The following is a 17,565-nucleotide window of genomic DNA, read 5'->3' as shown; positions in this document are numbered from 1 at the left end:
TTCTCAATTAGTTGTCTTTATTTAGTGAACACTATGGGGTCCTCAACAGCACTATAGAATTATGGCAGGAAAGCTGAGCTCTTCAGTGGCTTATTAGCATTCTCCGAGGGTTGGAGTGCTGCTGGTAGCAGACTGGTGCCTCCAGGAGCTGGTGGTGGGACCCCGGCACTCCTTGGGTTTTGTCCTTTTGTCCTTCCCAGCCAGCAGGAAGTACAGCCCCATGTCCAGGGTATTCTGGGATATCTTCATCTCATTCACTGCTTGCGGGACCGGCAGTGCCCGTGCCTTTGTCAGTGGCCATGAGCATCCTCCTAGTCTGGGAAGCAAAAGCTCTGGGTTTGCCATTAAAAAAAGGGACCAACCCACATGCAGAAAGTGGCTTTGCCCCCTCCTCCCTCCTCTCCCCAGCAGCTTTTCCAAGTGAACATCCCCGTTCAACAGGCCGGGGCTGAAGGAGCTGAATGTTATGGTGCTGCCCTGTTAAATTGCATCAGATGTTATCGACACCCTGCTTCCATGTTGGAGAAAAAGAAGGCAAATAGGGGTAAATGGAAGCAGCTCCTTGTCCAATTCTTATCTTAATTTAAATGTAAAGTGAATGTCTTTTTCTTTATGTATTTTTTTTTTATAAAAGAGAGGGGGAGCAAAAAAAGTTGAGTAGCAAGTGCTAGAAATGTCTTTTCTGAGAAAGAGGGTATTTGCTGCTTTAGGGAAAACACTATCATTGACTAAATTAACAAGTTGTCTTATCAACTGCCATAAGCCTTGAAGTCTAATTAATTTAGTACTGATCAATAGCCTTGAATGAAGCATTGATTTCTGCAGCTTTCCAGGGCTACAGCAGAAGCACATTCCCTGCTCCTTGCACGCTCCTCTTATAGGAACCAAGCACTAGTGGTAGTAATGTTTACGTCCCTCTCTTCAATGTCCAGCAAGCATTTTAGGAATTAATTTCCATGGGAGACTTGATTCTAAAAAATACTTTAAAGAAAGAAATTAGCCTGACAGGGGGTCCTGGGAAATCTGTATTTTTGGAGTTATATTCTGGTCTAAGAATCTCTACCTGAGAGGAAAAGGATTCAGTGGTAGATCAGGAAATGGTGGAAAGCTTGGCAGAACCTAGAGGTATCCATATGTTTTTCCTCATTGATGCCCACTAAAGGGTTGACTTCTTGCACACATATGATGGATTGAGCAGAAGGATCCCTGCTCTGCTTTCAAGACAGATTCCTCCGAATAGAGTGTTAAAAATGTTACAGAATCAACCCTCCATGGTCATTAGAAAAAGAGCAAGCAAAGTCACTAAACCCCAGAAGATGAGCTTAAAAGTAAAGTTGCTCAACTGATGTGGGCATTTTCAAGCTGCCATCCAGAGATGTGCCATGGGAGACCATGGAAAACACTTCCATGGGGGAAGGGAAGATGTAGAGGGCAGTGGCTTGGGAGGGACAAGGTGACACTGAATGGTGCATGGTGTTGGTGAAAAGGCTCTCAGGAGCCCCATCACGGTGGCTTCAGACCCAAAGTGCTGTGCCCACTCTATGACAAGATGTGCAAAACCACAATTCGAGGCCTCGCAGGTGCAGGAGGCACCATCAGCTGCGGCTCTTTTGTGACATCCTTGCCCCGGGTGGATGTGGGCTGGTCTCCCCAGGGAAATGGGCTCATTATTTGTGTCTGCAAGCCCAGGGGAGAGTTCCCCATCTGGTGGGATGGGGTTAAGTTCTGCCCTGGGCTACGTCCTGGCATCACCCGCTGCAGATAGTGCTCCGCCTTCAGTACCCAGAGCCAGAGCATGGGGCTTCCTTCCTTTGTCAGAATCGCTCATGGCCAAATCCATCTGGATAAAATGAAGCAAAAAGATGAATTCAGAAGGTGGGAAGCATTTTGGCAGCACCAGCAGCTCTGCTGGGATGTGAGAGAGGTCAGAGTCAGGCCCTAAGTGCTTACAAATTAGCTTAAATTCCAAACCTGTGCTAGCAGGAGTCAAGCATTGTGACAGGTCTCCTCCAAATCTTTCACTTCCACCACCCTGCCTAGCTGAGGCACATCATTCATTTTATTTCTTTACTCCACATGTTCTCCTAGGGGAAAAGCCACGCAAACCCAAATCCTGTGGGGAAAAAAAAAAAGGAAAAAAAAAAAGAAATGACAATAGGAAAAATTCAACACTGCAGAAGAATTACATTTAACCTTTACAAAATTCGGCCCTTTTAACTTCAGGCTAAAAAAAGAAACCAAAAAGCCCCACCACAAAAGTCCCTCTCCTAGTCTGTTTGGGGGCCTCCATGAGTTTCCATAGCACTTTACAAAAGATCTTTATTGAAGAAAAGATTGGACAAACTTTCCTTATATGTGTGGCCCTAGTCATTAATTGCCCCTGTCTTCTTTACCAAGGCCTTATTCCTATGTAAATACCCTTGCATAATGTTACAGGCTATTGTCAGGCCAGCGCCAGTCAGTCGCCACTTATATGCATTTTTATTTCAATCCGCTGCGCCGGAGAATGAAAAGATGTCTGGATTTAAGCTGTTTACCAACTGGGCCAAAGCTGCAGTGTGGAAGAACTGAAGAAAGCACCAGGCAACTGCAGGAACAGGCTTGGACAATGCAAGCAGCCATTTTCAGTTGAGTTATTAACCTACCCTGAAACTCTTCTAATCTACGCCTTTTTTAAAGAACAAATGTACTGAACCAAACATGAATGAGCCAGGACTATTAAGAGAGAAATCCTCTAAAGGACTATTGAGTGCAACATAGGTTTGTAATCATTTTGTCTCAGTTGCCTGCTACCAACATTATCAATGATGAAAATGCTTGCTCAGTTGTGGGGGATTGTCTCGTAATTAAATGACAGCGCCGTACTGTAAAAGAACATGCAGGAACACAGGAGATACCGAGGGCTTTCAAACGAGCCGCTCCCAGAAAGGACTTGGAATGGGCATGGATTACAATCCAACTTGAAAAACTGAATTAAGGACGTTGGGGTCTTCCTTTTAAAACACCAGCACTTTTCTAGGCCCGCTGGGGAAGGGAAAGTCGCCGAAACGGGCTCTTGCACTCAGAACGCTTGGGATGAAAAGGATCTAAAGCATGTAGAGGAAATTTTTCCTGCTTTAGGTTGGGAAGAAAAGTGCAAAAATGGAAAATCAAACCCTCACATGTGCTCGCAGAAAAAAGAAAGAAAAAAACTTATAAGTTTGCTGCAGGCTACATCTTTGTAGTGACTTAATGGCACTACAATCTACGTAGTGTAGTATTAGCCTTAAGAAACTCTTGACTATTTGCATGCATATTAGAATCCAATGAGAGCTTAATAAGTGCATATATATGACAGGGGAAACATCTCATTGCATAGTTAAAGCTACAAAAAAACATTGAGGGAGGCAAAGTCTCAAGTTAATTACCATTACAATGCAATCAAGTACAGCAGTCATAGCTGAAATCCTTTTCTATTAAGACTGCTAGGCTCAACCTTGTCTCTGCAGGTCAGCTCCAGCACAGATAACCTTTCCAGCAGACAAATACATGTAAAATTGGCTCATCTAATTAAAAGCTCAGGGAGGTGTAGAAAAATACCAGCACATTGAGGCTGAGCAAATCACAGAGTACCCCCTCCAGCTGGATGAAGCTACAATATGTGGCTGCTGTTTGTTCTGGAAGGAAACTGAGTCACTTACCATTTCAATAGGTTAATCAATTGACAATTAAATGGAGAAATTGGTTAACTCTGCAGCAATTAACATGACACTCTATTAAGTACACTTTCTAATTGCCACAGCTGCAAGTGAAAATTAACGTCTGTGTCAAAGTGGCTGCATGAGGTTGGGCTGTTCCTGGTGGTGGCAAGGTAATAAATGTAGCTTTAAAAGCCTGTTGTTCATTTTAGACCCTCAAGCACAGTGGGGAAAGGGCCCAGTGCTGAGCTCTATGGTTAGATACAGAGCACTACATGGGTTTATTGAGAGTGTATGTGGACCCATAGGGTACTAAATACATTTGTGGGTATGCACACACATCCCTCGAATAATGCTTATCCCTTCAAAACAACTTTTAAAATCTATTGTAAACTTCTTGGAGTGTGAAAGGTCTGTAACACATATATATAGTGTGCAAATAGTGTGTGTGTGTTGTTAAAGGTACACATGGAAGCAAATTCCCTGAAAGTGTTCCCAGCCAGGTTGGACAGGGCTTGGGGCAACCTGGTCCAGTGGAAGGTATCCCTGCCCATGGCAGTGGATGGAACTGGATGGTCTTTAAGGTCCTTTTCTTCTACCTTTCCTTTCCTTCTACCCAAACCATTCAGGGATTCTATGGAAAGACATAATTACAATCATCCTGCTCCCCTGAAGGATAAGAAGAAAATAAAAGTAACCAAATGTTGTCTGATGTCTCTAGAACTGGCAGTTTGATGGCAGTTTGGAAAGAAAAATTTCTTCTGGTTTTGAAGAAATTTTTAGTTGTGGCCAGGAATCAAAGCAGACACCAGCTGAGCCCTCCCAAAGGCGATGGAAACATTGTCCTTGCTTTTCAAGGGACAGAAATATTTGGTTTATAGCAAATGGTTCTGAGCTGTGCAGGTTCATCTCCCAACTCCTGGGATGCTTTACTGGAAGTACAAGTGAGGTATAAAATACAAGTAGCTGGCATGGACAGTGCTCCTTGCTCCAAAACAATGGTGTGGATGCCTGTTCCTCTCACACTGTCCTACAGACTGTGAGTCCAGGGAAGATGTTCAGCAGTGGCCACTGAACACAGACCTCAGGTTTGTTTTCAGTATAGATAATCACTGAATTCTTCATTTGGCGACCTTTAATCTCTGTTCATTCACACTACAAAAGCAGTAGTCCCCAGGTCCACCAAGGTCCTCTTCTGGTCAAAACAGAGAGATCCAGGATCTGGAGGAGATGCTGTTCTGGAGAAGGCCAATAAGCCCAATCTTCATTTAGGTGCCTTTTCTGGTGCCCAGCAATCTGCAGGAGTGAGGTTGCACTTTTCGGGGTATTTAGGGAAATCTGCTTTCTTGTGGATCCAGAGCTAGGATGACCTGTGTCACACATGGGTGGTGGAGGACATCCTTGCATTTCACTGCTGCTTTCTGTGTTTTCTGCAGGCGTGGTGGGGTGGGAGATTATGAATAGAATAAAATAGAATAATAGAATAGAATAGAATAGAATAGAATATCCTGAGTTGGAAGGAACACACAGGGATCATTGAGTCCAACTCCTGGCCCTGCACAGGACATCTCAACAATCCCACCCTGTCCCTGAGAGCATTGTCTAAACGCTCCTGGAGCTCTGTCAGGTTTGGAGCTGTGACCATTCCCTGGGGAGCCTGTTCAGTGCTCCATCACCCTCTGAGGGAAGAACATTTTCCTGATATCCAACCTAAACCTCCCTGGACACAGCTTCTTGCCATTCCCTTGTTTCCTACCGCTGTGTCTCAAACACAGGCCCCTGTAGCCAGCCAGTTTATGCTGGAACAGTCTGTTTCCTACTGGATATGGGACACTTATTTGGGACCCAAATATGAGAAGCCCTACAGAGACTTGCAAGGACACAGTCAGGTTTTCCCAGAGTAAATTCTATTACTTTCAAGTTCTGCAGTGAAAGAAGCAAAGCTGTAAATCCTCAAAGCTAATAGTGCTAGAATAGTAATTATTTGGTTGTTTTTTGTTTTGTTTGTTTGATGGGTTTTTTGACCAACAAAACCCAGGGAAAGACAAAAGGTTACATCAGTAGCTGCTGTTCAGAACCCAAACCATGAGAATTACAGATTTCTGCAATGAGATGAATTAAGCTAAAAGCCATATTAAGCAGTACTGCACATCTGCTGCATTTCTAAATTCCATGTGTGTCCTTGCTGCTTATTGTTAAACTTGTTGTTGGGCTAATTGATAAAATCAAGCCCTAACATTTTATTCAGCCTGAATTCTCAAGAGGCTACAGAATTCCTTCCAGTTTGGCTTTCCAGAAACTTGTATCTGCTGACAGGATTGAATTTTCCTGGGAGAGCCTATGAGATGCTTTTTTGCCTGGTGCTGGAGAATTTAGATTTGTAGCAGGCAGAAAAGCCAGAGGGATGGTGACTGTTTTTTCCTGCCTGAACAAAGTCTGTTGCAGCAGCAGGGAGGAGAACGAGGTCTGCCAGGATCCACCATCCAGCCCTGGAGTACCTGCAGCCGCAGGAGAGGACTCCATGGGACACGGTGTGGATGTCTGATGTCAGAAATGTGTCACTTGAAGAGGCTGCTTGGCTGGCAGCTTCCCAGAGAGTCCAGCAGAGCCTGTGGCAGCAGTTCAGGCTAAATAAATAGTGAGGAGTGAGAGATTAGGGTGAAATCCCGGCTTGGAGGAGTCTGCTGCTGACTTTGCCAGGCCAGCACTCCTCTGCTGAAAAAAACCCTCCTGGTTTTTTCACTTTCCTTGGAGAACATACCGAGCAGACAGCACAAATCTTTGGTGCAACACCTGGAGAAAGAGGAAAACCAAGAGTTTTCCCCTTTTATTTCAGCGCCAGACTCTGTGCTGCCACGCCTGCCTGAGTGGAGGGGAGGTTTGTCCCCGAGTGCCGTGGGTGTCGTTGAACATATACTTCTAATTGCAGCTGCTTTCCCTCTAATTATAGCTCCGTTTGGTTAGGATTTTCCTCCAATCCCTCATTTCCCCTAAAGCAAACACCAGAGCACCAGAGTTGTAACCCCAGTGGGGACATTTATTAATAACTCCCTTGGCAAATAGGGAAAAAAATCATTACGCTGTATTAGGCACTAAAATATTTTCCCACTGCAAAGGCTAATTGATAATACCAAGCAGATATTATGGGGCAATTAATGTTAAGATGAAAATAAACATGAGAGCAAAACAAAAACAGGCTGAGGGAGAGTACTTTTTTTTTTCTTCTTCTGGCTTCCAGGAGTTTCTTGTGAGTTAGAAATGAGATGCTGGTAAATAATCTGAGATTACCTGCTTAGAAAAGGAGAGATTAAAGAGGGAATTGAAGGAAAGGATTCTTGCACAGCTCTTCTAGTGAGTGGTTACAAGTCTTAAGGGGTTTTGCATGTCTTTCAAAAAAACTTTCTATTTAGGTTGGCTTTTCCCCCCACTTCCCAGAACAGCTCCATATTCCGCACCTCACTGTAGAAGTTGACCAACCCAATCTAAGTGAGTTACAGTCCCAGAGTGTCAGTCTGTATAATTACAAAGGGGAAAATGAGGGAAAAATGATGATTTATCCCCCTGGCTTCAGATGTAAAATAAAGATGCTCAGGGAAAAGCAAAATCTGGCAAAACTCTGAACTTATACTGGAGGGATTATCTTTTTATTTGCTGTTTGTACAGCGTCAAGCACCTTCAATCTTAACCTATATCCAGAGCTTCCAGCTGCAAGCACAAATCAAACAGTGGATGACCAGTAAAGGAGAACAGACTGGTCCAGCCACACAGTCCATGCACTAACTCTGGGATGGGGAAGGTGATAATGAAGACACAGACAAACAAGACACTTCCTTCCTGATATTTTATTCATTCATCAAACAATATTACACATTCCCATCGATGCAGGCAGTGGGAATTCTGCAAGGCTGATTAAAAGCAAGCGGAAGGGAAGGAGCAAAGTGAATTCTTTGCTAACCAGCAGATTTTATTTTAGCTAGGTTTGTAAATTTTTACTTATTTTAGGTTAGTAAGGTTCTCTAGCAGCTCAGAGTGCAGTGCAAGTCCTGTCTGAAGAGGTGGTGGATGCAAGAAATCCTTCACTTTATTCTTGCCTGTCTAGGGTTCAAAAAAAGTCACAATGCCACGTTTTTAAACTAATAATAATAAAAAAGTTGCATGTGTCCTGTTCCTGTTTGAGGACTGCACATAGGCTACCAGAGGACTTCTGCATATCATAGCAGAGGTTTTTGGGGGTTTCTTGTGAAAATTCCTCCTGTGTCTGCTGGGACAAACCATGTCACCTTCTAACCTTAGGAGGACTCCAGTGAGTCCTGTGGGTCAGGTCTGGATGTTGTGGCACTGCCAAGCAAGTCCTGAGGGACTTGTCCATGCTGCATCCGAGGTGGGGAAGGACCTTTTAACCAGGCCCTTTTTGACCTGGGATGAGCAGCTGGCCACTCCTGGAGTCAGCAGCCTGGAGGGAAATGGTTACTTAAAAGGAGATCCCTCTTTAACAGGCTGTATTCAGGAGAGGGTGACGTCCTCAGGCTGCCTGGGGGCAAACACACCTCCCCATTTACCTGTGACCAGCTGAGATTGTGCTTGGCTTCCTATCACATCTCAGGGGCACCTGTCTGGGGGGAGGCTGTGGGATGAAGATTTTAAGACACAGAGTTGCTCACCAGCCTTTCCTTCACCTTTCTCAAAGGGGCTGTGGGAGTCTTGTCCCTCCTGGAACTTCTGGACTGGTGGGCACAGCTGCATTTGTGGGAAGAGAAGCTATATGGAGAACCAGGGGCAAGGCTGAAGGCAGGATTCAAGTCTTCACTCCACATGTGCTGTACCAGCACCGAGGAGATGTCATGGTGGGAGCTCATCCCAATGCTGGAAGAGACTTTGTGGGCCTCCCAGACCATCCTCATTCATGTTGTGGATCCAAATCATCACTTACCCAGAGATCAGCTTGTGGGTGAGTGCCAAAAGAGTCTCCTGGTTGTAATGATAACATCAGCTGGACTCTGTGGCTGTGTGGCCTCAGACACTCTGAGTTTTCAGGGGATGGGGTACAAGTGCTGGAACAAGATGGGAGAGAAGGAATAAGCTGCTCATGGATATTCCTCCTACCAAGCCAGCAGTAAATGGGCCATCTCAGTGTCACATCACTGATAAAAAGGATTAGAGATTTCCCTTGTTCTAGACATCTGCACCCTGGGTGAAGTCTTAGTCCATATGGTTGGGGAAAAAAATTGACACTATAAAATCGAAACTTTAGAATATAGCCAAAAAAATCTGACAGTTGTAACAAAAAATAAAAGCCCCAAAGGGGAATCTATGGTTCCAGGAAAGGGAGAAACTGAGAGCAGATGAGCAGAGCAGGGATGTGTTGGGTGTTTTCAGGTGTTGGGGAGTGACTAGAGACACCCCTGGGTGACCCTCAGCCTCTGACAGGAAGGGAGCTCTGCTCCTGGCTGGGTGTGGCAGTTCCACCACACTGACTCCGAGCTCCCACCATCCTTGAAGCCATGATCTGGCACTGGGGCCAGGTTCCTGCCTCCTCAAACTGACCCACCACATTTTGCAAGAGCCTTGAAGTAATTATTGCAGAGTTAAGCATGTTCCTGATTCCCCCTCCATGGTCGTGGATCCCTTTAGGTACAACCTTTGGCTCACCAGACTCCCTTCCCAATCTTCTTCCTTACTGCCAAGTGCTCCTATCAATGCTTGTTACACACCCATTTTCCCTCTTTTCCTTTTTCCTTTTACACCTGCACTGCTGTGGCTTTCACGGTGCCCTTCACTGTTGTTCAGCCCTCTTCATTCCAATCTGGACATTGTCTCCTCTTCTTCTTCCTGGGATCCTCACCAGAACCTGGAAGGAGTAACTGCAGAGAACCTATCATGCTCTGCTGCTGCTTTTGTTGTACAAGAGAGGAGCTTTGAAAGTGAGAACCCTTTCAGCTCTGCCTACAATGCAGGCAGCACGTTTCCCACGTGGGAAATGAGCACAGCTCTATTCAGACCTCCACCAGGGAGCTACAGATGGTAACCAGTGTTACCTGAAGCCTTGGATATTTTGTATTTTCTAATTCATAGAAACACAGAATGGTTTGTGCTGGCAGGGACCTTAAAGATCATCTCATCCCAACCCTGTTCCACTATCCCAGGTTGCTCCAAGTCCTGTCCAGCCTGGCCTGGAACACTTCCAGGGATGGGGCAGCCACAGCTTCTCTGGGCAATGAGTATCACCTTACTCTTTCTCAGCACTTTCTTCCACTCCTGGCTTTTCTGTTTCATCTGGCTCCTCCTGAAAGCTCTGCCTCTCCTCTCTCTCCTCTACCACTTATCTCCTGTCACTTTCTGGTCTCTTTGACATCAGTTTTGATTTGTTTGTGCTGCCTGTTTTTTCCTGTGGTCTTCCAAGCTCCAGCATGCACCAGAGCAAAGTACGGAGGATCTAAGCAAGGCCAGGAAAGCAGCTGCATTATCACAAGCACAATTTATTATGTAGCACCTGTGCTTCACAGTTAATGCACAGCAGTCACACCTGTCCCTGCTCATTGCAGGGGAGTTGGAGCAGATGACCTTTAAAGGTTCCTTCCAACTCAATTTATTCCCTGATTCTATGACCCTCAAAAGGCGCTTTGCTCTCACAATAAGTGGCCAGTATATCTGATGTGATATAAGTGTGAGAGCCTGCTCCATAAAAGAGACAAATGTCCGGAGAGGAGTTTCTGAGATGTGACTGGTTGTCCCTTGCCCCATGTCTGACACCTTCCCTCTGGTCCTGGACATCAGGGGGGCACCCTGGTGATGCAAAGTCACCCTGGGCACGGGTGAGGGTGCCCTGCCGAGGGCTGAGGACAGGAGGAAGGTGCCTGCATTGCCTCTGACCATCTCCCTACATACGGAGTGGGGATATTTGTGCTGCTTTGTTTGTGCCTGGGACATGAACCAAGAACCTCTTTAGGATGATAATGGAAGTGGCAGAGTTTATTTAGCCAAGCTGTGAGTATTTTGGGGGTATTTCTGTGCTGCCTTATCACCTCAAGAAGAGGCAGACTGCTTAAAATGCTCAATATTTAGAAAAGCTTGTTTCATCTCTCTTGTCTTATGTTATTGGTGTGGAATATTCCCTTCTTAAGCACACTGCAATAATATTAGATAATTGCTTAGCTCATTTTTCTATATGGGTTTTGTTAATTCATAATTGTCTCAGAGCTGAGGAAATGTTTCCTTTAAGAAGGTTAAACAAAGAGTTTATTGACATTAGTGAAGATTGGTTAAAGAAAACATTATTAAATAAAAGGAGCTTTATTTAAACACTAAATTAATCATTTAAAGGCAAATTAGAGGTCGTAACTCCTCCTAAATAAATAATGTTAAACAATAATTAGATATCCATTTTAGATTACAGGCAAGCACTTGGGTTCAGTGGGCTGAAAAACAAGTTTCTTCTCATCTCTTCATATTTGTTCAATATACATAATTAAAGCGAATCACTGCCCCGCTTAAATTTTCCATTCTGAGATTAAAAAAAGATTCCATTTGTAACTGTGTGTCATATTCGCCATTAGATGATAAAACATCTTTAAAGCTTCACTTTCATGTAAACAGAAGAAAAGATGAGAGCATCCAGAGAGATCCCCGGCAGTGGAAATCGATTCTCCTAAGCTACTGGTTACAGTTATCAATCTTATCAAACAGGCCGATGCATGAGTGCCCTCAGCCACTTTGATTTGTATGATCTCCCTTTGCCAGAGTTAACCTTCCCCACGTTCCAGCGTGTGCAAGAGGCCCTATCTGGGCTGTAATTACCCTCCCTTTCATTAGCGCTCTTACTCATCTCTTAAGTGCGAGATAAAATTAAAGAAACCGTTTTCCCCCCTCTCGCTTCATTACACTTTTTTTTTCATTTTATTTCATTTTTTAATTTTGGTGGGGTTTGGTTTTTTTTTTGGTAGGCTCCGAGCAGCCTCATTTGTTCTTTCCCACGAACATGAGCCAACCTTCTCCCTTCTCATTCCCCTTTCAAAGAGGGATTCGGGACGGGGAGCCCCAAACCCAGCACCCCACGTCTCACCACCGCTGGGTTTGCATTAGACCTCCTCAGAATGACGATGGCTGGTGAGCACTGACAGGGACCACCACCACCCTCCAGAACCTTCCGTGGGCTCTGCTTGCCCCGCTGCCAGCCGGCTTCACAAAAAGCATGGGGAATTTTTGTCAGTTGCGATACAAGTATTGAGGAGTTGGATTAATGAAAGCTGACGTTGGCACTGATAAATAATGACACCACCGAAAGCAACCTCGGCGGTGGATGGCAACATCAAAAAGCCCTCACTCTCTGTTAAGGGATTGTCCTGCAAAGAAGCAGAAATGGTGGCGGGGGGAAAAGCTGGATGCTCTGGCAGGATTTTACACAACTCTCCCATCTGTGGGTGAAGGTTTTTTGCACTCTGCTCGTGCCTTTGCCACGTTTGACTTTAGGCTGATACCGGTGCTGTGTGAGCGAGTATTGCCCAGCTAATTGTCATCCCTAATTGCATCCCCCTCATTAGCCTTGCCTCTGGTTGTTTCCCACTCCTCTGCCTGGCACCCAGGCTCCTGCTCAGCTCTTCTGCATTACTATCATTAAGGTGAATACAACTTTCCCCTATACTTAAATAAATATTTCACCCCTTTTCTCGCTGCTTCATTTTCTCTTATTTTAAAATGAAATTGGCTGATGCTGGAGATGTTTTTAACCCCTGCAAATGTTATCTCACACCTCACACAGATCGTTGGGGTCTGCAGCACTGGCAGGGATCACAGATTTCCTCTAAATCCATGTTCTAGAAAGAATAACATCACCAGGAAAAGTTGTTTTGCACAACCCTGCTATCTTTCATTAGCTAGTGAACACAAAGGAACGGAACAAGACTTTTCTGATTATTTTAGTGGGTTTTTTCCCCCCTTAACTACTGAATTTACACACAAAAAAGAAAGGCACTTTGTATTTAAGGTTAATCAAGTTTCAGTACAATTTTTTACAAACTGGAATCACACTAATCTTTTTTTTCTTGCTCTAATGTGTGGCTGTTGAAATCCTTAGCTGTGATAAATTAAGCTACTTATTAATCTAATTATCGTACATTCATCCTAGAAACTTTCATGTGACTTGAAAAGGCTATTCAACCTTTTCCCTCCCCTCCTAGAAAGGGCTCAACCTTGCACCAATTAAGATCATTCTGAAGTAATGCTTTAAAAAAGCTTTCTTTAATCACCCAGTGGAACATGGGCTGATGGTAAGCAAACTAAAAGCTGTGAGAAAAGTTTACCTTACCTTTAAGTCTGGATATTTTTGAGTTGGAAGAGGAAGGTCTAATTGTGGTGTTCCTCTCTTCTTCCTCTTCTCTGCTCTCCTAAATAAATCTGTGAAATTATTTAGCAAGAAAAGTTGTGACTGACACTGCTGACTTTTTTTCTGAGCGTAGCAAAGGACAAGATGGGAAGATGTATTCGAACAAAACACGTGAAGCCTAATTCGGTATTGGGTTAATTGGAAGTTTTTGACTCCCAGAGCATATATTAACCATCCAGATTTCAGAGATACTGCTTTGTTTTAAAGCCTTATCTATCGATAGGAAAACATCCCAATTCCAAAGTATCCAAGGGATTAAGAAAAGGAGAAATAAACCCCCAAGTACCGAAAAGAAATAGGTTGCGAGTGTATCCTATCTTGAACATCCATTCATCGCCAAGCGGTTTTGTTACTTTTTCTTAATAACCACATAAATGGAGCTATTTTATATTCAAATTAAACTAGGTATTAATTTGAATGCAAAGCAGCTCAGTTTGTGCCGTTTCAATGACAGGTTTACCCCCAGACAGAATTTATGAACAGCCCGATGTGGGGGAAGCCGGCTCCTGCTCCTCACCCCCTCTCCGTGCCTAGCAAACTTGCTAACTGTGAATAGTTTTTGAAATGAAGATTAAAAGAGTGGAATTATAAAGTATAATTACATTTTATTGAAACTCTAGAAATCAGAAAAAAATCCAGCAGGAAACTTTTAGTGAAACATGATGTGTTGTCATTATCATTAAAAGATAAAAGTTCCATACTGTTTTTATCTGTTTATTTGGAAGAAATCCAGCCTTTGCAGTAACGCAGGAAACAAAAAACTGGAATGCAGGAGTAATTATTAAAACTGTGTGATTTGTTATCTCAGCTACTGTCTTTCCAAATGGTAATGCGATATCAGCAGCTGCAGACGGTCGCTGATTTCCTCTATTAGTAAACAAGTGCTTTGGAGACCTGTGTGAGGCACTTTAAGCCCACTACTCCCCGAAGTGCTGTCAGGCTTAACTACTAATCCATGGTATTTCAGAGCACTGGAAATTCATCTTTATAAAACCTGAACAAAAAAGGGAAAAAGCCTGGAGGGCAGGAGCTCCCTCTGGTGAGACAAATGACATGTTCATTTATTAATGAAACAATAACCCTGGAAAGAGGATCAAAGCACATTCCATCCTCACTTTACAATCCCCAATTTTCTCAGGCCATACCATTTAATTGAGCCATGACAATGGAATACTTAATTGTTGCGTTAAAGTTTGAAGAAGAGACTTCCTCAGAATCAATGTTCATTTCTGGATTATGACAGTATAATGTCGCCAGCTTGTAGCTGCTGGAATTTTATTTTCTCTCTTTATTTTATGCAGATTGAGAGAGAGAGAGAGAGAGAGAGAAAGTGCTGATTTTATTCTTTTACCAAAGGTTCCTTATCCCTCCCCATAAGCAGGGGTGAATATACCTGTACTGGAGGTAAAGCCTGGCTGCTGGTCCAGTGCTGTGTTTGTGCCCAGGGGGACAAGCCCGGGGGTGACTTCTGTGGCAGGAGGAGGAATGCAGGGGGTGCAGCACCTTGGAAAAGTGAAAAAAAAACCCGGATTTTGATTTAAGATTAAAGAAAAGGCTGCAAGAGAGAGCTGGCCTCTGTAAGCTTGTGTTTCTGTAAGCACCAGTGAGGTTCCTGGGTTCTCCAAGGGATCCTCCAGCACTGGAAGCTCTGCTCTACATCACCATTCCCCTGAATCTGGGCTACAGGCAGGTCCTAGTCCATCCTTACTCCTGGAGCCAGCGTTGCTTCAGTGCCACCCCTCAGTTACCAGGTCTGTGACCACACTCCCAGCCTGCCCACCCGGCTCTGCCTGTACTTTCCTTCCTCCCAGTACCTCAAACACATGGATGCCTCTGTGCTTGGGAATGCTTAAAGGGCTTTTGATTCTCACCCTAAGAGGATCCTCCAGTTCCTTCCTGGGAGCTCACATTGTCCCCCACCAAAGTTTTGAGGCAAAAGGACCATCCTTCTGCTGTTGTGTCCAGCTGCTTCTCAGGCTCCCAACATTTTGAAAGGCTGTGAAGAAAATGGAGGTGCTCAAAATAAAAGCCACGCTTCCAAAAAGAACAGAATATCTTCTGAAGTTAATACATGTGTCATATCTGCCTCCCACAGTGTCTTTCCCTGCCATCTGATTTTATCAAATTTCTTATTGGTGACTCATTTTATATAATTGATATTTACTGACTTGATTATCTGGCAGTGATTGACTGCATTATTTTTCTTTAACCTGATTTTAACTTAAATACCATTTTCTGGGTGCCTGCAAAGAAGCAGCTAGAAAGGCTATCGTGCACGAGTGTCTGCTACCTTTAAATTAATACATTCTGCTTTATTAATTCTTCCTATGACATGTATTATAATACACTTGCATGTACATAGAGCCTATCATATAAGAACCCTGAGGCACTTACAAACATTAACTAAGCCTTACAATCTTCTTACTTTGGGTAAACAGGGACAGAGGGAGGTTAAGTCTGTCATCCTGACAGCTCTGTGCAGAACTGGGCAAGGAACTGCTCTATCCTGACACCTTGCAGGCTCTGGGGAGCTCACAGTCCCTGTAGGGTGGCTAACACACCCCATAAGATGGCTAAGGCACCCCATAGGATGGCTTGTGTTCCCCATTCCTCCATATGTGGTAGAAGTGGTCTTCAGGTCTGGGAAAATGGGTCAGGATCTCCAAGTAATCACAGTGATTTGTCTAAACTTACCCATATTTCCCCTCCATCCTTACCTGACTCAAGCAATGGTCTGGGTATTGGCTATGCAAGAAGTGAGTAAGCCCTGGTTGCTCAGCAGAAGTACAAATCATCCTTAAGATTATTTCAGAGGGGGTAATAGAGAAAAACAGAGCTGTTGAGAAATCCACCTAAGCAACAGATCAGCCTTGGGGAGCGCATGTGTGTCCTAAAGGCACTGAAATCTCAGTAGGATTTAATAGAAAATATGGCCCAGCCCCTTTTCCTGCTCTAAACATGAAGTGCTGAATTAGAAACGGGGTGGGATGGAGACCCTCTGGAACTTGAGCATCATAGGATGCATAATTCCCTTAAAAGAAATACATCCCACTGTAGGGTGCAGCACAGGGGGTCCCTCCATGTAGGTCAGGTAAAGTCCCATTGCATTCCTGACGCGGGAATGAGCAGATGAGAAAGTCTGAGTAAATGAATTGTGTAACAAAGCCCAAAAGGACTCTATTTTTTTTTTTTCCTTGGAGTATTAAGAAATCTGTGCAAAAATCCTCTGCCTTCTGGAGGGCACTGCGTGACAGGCACTGTGCTATTTCCAGGGTGCCTGGGAGCTGGGGTCCTTTCATTTCTTTTCTCCTGTGCGTGCTGCAGCAGGGTTTAGCTGACCCATCCCTCCTGGGGGAGTATCAGGATACCCCAAATAATCCCAGCAATGGGGGTGAGGTCACAAGGACCAAAGGCAATAAAATCACCCTGAATCCCTCTTCATGGACCATGCAGGGATGATCCTGAATGCGCCTATGGGAACCTCTGTGGTCCTGCCATGTCCCGTTGTACAGACCCTTCCATGCCCGGGATTCTTCCTCCGCCAGCAGAACTTGTTTAGTTTTTCCCAAAAACTAAGAGGAAAGAGCAGCTTGTGGAGAAACTTTAAAAGGAATGGTTATTCTTCCCTTTTCAGGAAGGTGAATGGCTGGGACAGGAGCAAGGCCCCACGCCAGGGGTTTGGGGAGGAGGATGGAGCCTGACCAGCAGCACGAGCTAAGTCCTTCCGTCCCAGCTTGCGTAGGCGAACCTGCTCCTTCTGCCCTGCCCCTTACCTACTGAGTCCCTGGAAATCCGATTACTGATCCAGGCCAGCCGTACGTGCAGCCAAGCAATTACATTGTTTTTCCTCCACTGCAGCTCGGCGGGTCCTGCGGGCTGAGGTTTACGGGAAAACAGAATTTTAAGACAAAAAAAGAAGCGCTTGATGATATTGGTATTACGAGGACGGCTTACAGTGCTGGATATTACTGTTCTGCTCGGGAGTGATTACGGGTTCCAGTTGAGACTGGATGGTTTATTATGTTTTACTGGAGTGCAGGAAGAGCTGGGAAATGAAGGGAATGGGAAAAGGCAGAGTGGAGTTGTGGTGATGTTACAGCTGGGGAGCTGAGGTGTGGGATGAATAAATCTCTGGTTCTTCAAGGATGGAGTTCTGCCCATGTGTTCATGCCCAACCCAGACCATTCTATGATATAAGCTATGATATGATATGAGGTATGATATAACACGGCCATCCTTAGCCATGACAAAGAAGTTCAGCCAAGGTCATAGCACAGACACTCAGGCTCCATGCAGAGCATTCCCATCCTCCCTAGGCTGGACCCCTGAGCTTTCCCACCCTGGAACGGGTTTAATGCTGTGCCCGTCTGGGAGTTTTGGACAGCTGGCTTGGGAGCAGGGCATGGCAAAGGCATAACTTCCCCTCACGGAGCAGGTGGGCTTTTGGAACTGCAGAGGAAATGTTTTCTTGCACAAGTTCAAGATAATAAACTCAACTGAGTGAGCAGA

At 44.6% G+C, this 17,565-nt stretch overlaps 1 long non-coding RNA gene across 10 annotated transcripts in view; it reads left to right on the top strand.

Annotated features, from left to right (window-relative positions):
* Window positions 1–17,565, top strand: part of LOC108447811 — a 96,753-nt gene that overhangs the window by 48,251 nt on the left and 30,937 nt on the right. For 8 of the 10 annotated variants that reach the window (XR_001863501.1, XR_001863498.1, XR_001863499.1 and 5 more), the window contains exon 2: window positions 8,365–8,625. The exons of the other annotated variants lie outside the window; for them this stretch is intronic. This is a non-coding gene — a long non-coding RNA (uncharacterized LOC108447811). The remainder of the gene's footprint in view (window positions 1–8,364; window positions 8,626–17,565) is intronic. 10 annotated transcript variants of the gene reach the window in all.

Source organism: Corvus brachyrhynchos, unplaced genomic scaffold, assembly GCF_000691975.1.
Source record: "Corvus brachyrhynchos isolate BGI_N302 unplaced genomic scaffold, ASM69197v1 scaffold245, whole genome shotgun sequence".
NCBI classification, from domain to species: domain Eukaryota; kingdom Metazoa; phylum Chordata; class Aves; order Passeriformes; family Corvidae; genus Corvus; species Corvus brachyrhynchos.
Note: the sequence above shows the minus strand (reverse complement) of the source record. Positions and strands in the feature narration are given on the sequence as shown.